This window comes from Galeopterus variegatus, unplaced genomic scaffold (assembly GCF_000696425.1).
Source record: "Galeopterus variegatus unplaced genomic scaffold, G_variegatus-3.0.2 Scaffold3450, whole genome shotgun sequence".
NCBI classification, from domain to species: domain Eukaryota; kingdom Metazoa; phylum Chordata; class Mammalia; order Dermoptera; family Cynocephalidae; genus Galeopterus; species Galeopterus variegatus.
In genome coordinates, this window is record NW_007729561.1 from 104723 (window position 1) to 107292 (window position 2570).

Here is a 2570-nt window from a genome sequence, read left to right on the forward strand (position 1 = left end):
AAAAAAAGGTTTAAAAACTTTTGCCATCTGTCAGTCATTTTGGTGCAAGTCTCAAACACACACACAGAGGCACTCATTCATGCATCCAGACACACTGCAGAGGGAAATCCCTTGCCTGCCCTGCAACAGACACACCCACACTCACGAATGCGTTTTTTTGTTGATTTGTTTTTAAGAGTAACAAAGCAGCCACAAAGACCCCAGCTTGCAACAGAGGAAAAAAATGCCCTGTCCAAGTTTTCATCACAGACATGGTCTCATTCCTGGAGCTGTGTGTCTTTGTAGACTGGGGGCATCCTATGTGTGTGGCTGAATGAGTAACAAGAAAGACACAATTATTAATAACCACCACCTAGTGGTTATTCCTTGTGCCGGGCTGCGCCCTTCACTGCCATCCCATGGAAGCCAGGAGGAGCCTGGGAGGAGTATGCTGGCACCCCAGGAGCCAGCCAGGTTTTTCTGGACTTCAGCCTAAATCCTGAGCCTTGTTCACCCTTCTCCCCAACATGGTCTTACCTGCAAATGGAGCCAACCGCGATGTGGACCATCTGAATGTTGGAGAAATAATTCAAAGTGCAAGCCCTATAGAGGTAACTGAATGGCAGCTTCTTTGATCCCCACAACTTAAGTCAGACAAGGGAAGGCCCTGGTAGAGTAGAAGGTCACTTTGGTCAGACAAGGAGCCAGAGGCCTACTTTCTAGCCCTGGCCCAGCCCTACTGGCTGCCAGACCTTGGGTGCATCACCTGCCTTCTCCAGGTCTGATGTTTCACTGCCAAAATGAGAAGTGTGGATGGGTCCATCTCTAAGATGCTTTCCAGTTCCTTATTTTGTGATTCTGCAATCCACAGAACTCATCTCCAATTTGCCAGTCATTCCAATATCCTGCCCCCTTCCATCCTGCCCCCTTCCATCCTTCTCAGTACATCAAGAGAGGCTCAGAACCAGCTCAACCGTGTAGCAGGCTCAGGGCTCTGAACGTACTTAGCAGGGAGGAGACCCAGTGAGTGTGCAGCACTCAGGGAGCAGCGAGGAAAGATGTTTCTCCTCAACAAGGGCTCTCAGCAAGCACAAGGGCTCAGCCTTCAAACAGTTGTCTCCTCCAAATCACCTGGGAAGCTGATGTAAATATGTGTATTCCTGGATTTCCCTGGGTCTGAAGCCAAGGAATCTGAATTTTAAACAGTGTCCCGGGTGATCCTAACACGGGAGATCTGCAGATGATAAGCTGGGAATACTGGAGAGAGATGTTCCTTACCCTCTCAGCCTCTGGTCCTGGTCCCTGCTTTCTGCCCGTCCTTGTCCTGTTGCCCAAAATAGCCCTGGTGACCACAGTCAGAGTTGCCCACAGGCACAGAAAAATGGTCAAGGTGCCATGCCCAGGGCCAAGATTCAAGATATTGGGTCACAGATGGGCACAGAAAGCAGCTCCATTCCTAAAAACAGGTTTTGAGAACATCTTCCCCAGGCTCTGAGTCAGTATATAGGGAGTTCCTGAAAGCAGGTCACCCAGGTTGTCAGTAAACATGGGGACAGCAGCTGCTGGTGTAGTAATGGAGGGAGAGAAGGAAGCGCACATGACTGTGATGTCATCCAGGGGCAGATTTTACCTGGGGGCACTGAAATGGATGAGTGACCTTTGAAAGCTCCATTCAACCTCTGGATCACTGACGCTGAATGAACCAGACTCTGTTAATAAGGCAGGAAAAAGAAAATATCCAGCATTTCTACAGAAGCCTGTAATAACTCCCAGAGCACCTACACCACCTTTTATCCTACGCATCACTCTCAGTGCTGACTAACTGCTGGCTGTGGGCTTCTGCAATGGACTGCAAGCTCGCAGGACTCAGCACCCTTGTCTATCTCGTCCACTGCTCCATCCCCAGCTCCTGGACCAGTGTCCAGACACAGTACGGACTGACCCATATTGAAGATTCACTATGTTCAGGCTCTGTTCTAAATGCCTTACTCATATCACACCATTTAATTCTCATAACAACTGTTTGAGGTAGGTACCACTATAATACCCATCTTACACGTGAGCAAACTGAAGCAGAAGGAGGCTAAATAACTGTGCAGGATCACACAGCTAGTAAGTGGCAGAGCCAGCGGTGAACCCAGGCATCCTGGCTCTCAGGGCCTCTGCTCTTAAGTACTAGTCCATGCTGGCACATAATAGGTACCCTATAAAATATCTGTTGCATTGAAAACATCTCGGAGGTGTTGCTGCTGAGTTAAACTGAGAGTTATATAGAAGACCAAGCAAGATAACGTAAACAAAAAAGTAGCCAAGTATAAAATAAGCTGAAATCCGTGTTTTCTGCAAGTGACAATTAATTAGAGTTTAGGTAATTAAAGCTTTTATGTTTTTTTCCAAAATATGATACATGCATTTATGCAAATCTACTCCAGAATGTAATTTTTGCAAAATGCTATTTAACTCACTTCTCACAAAAAATGACTTCTGAGTCTCCCTGAGGAGTGAGAATCTCAGATGTGGGCACCCCGTCAATTGCTCCATCCCTGTAGTGCTTCTGAACAGTCCCCCCAGCTCCTGACAAGTGGCTAGAA

General features: G+C 47.4%; 1 pseudogene; it reads right to left on the reverse strand.

Moving 5' to 3' along the window:
* Positions 1–2570, reverse strand: part of LOC103600754 — a 10402-nt pseudogene that overhangs the window by 6997 nt on the left and 835 nt on the right.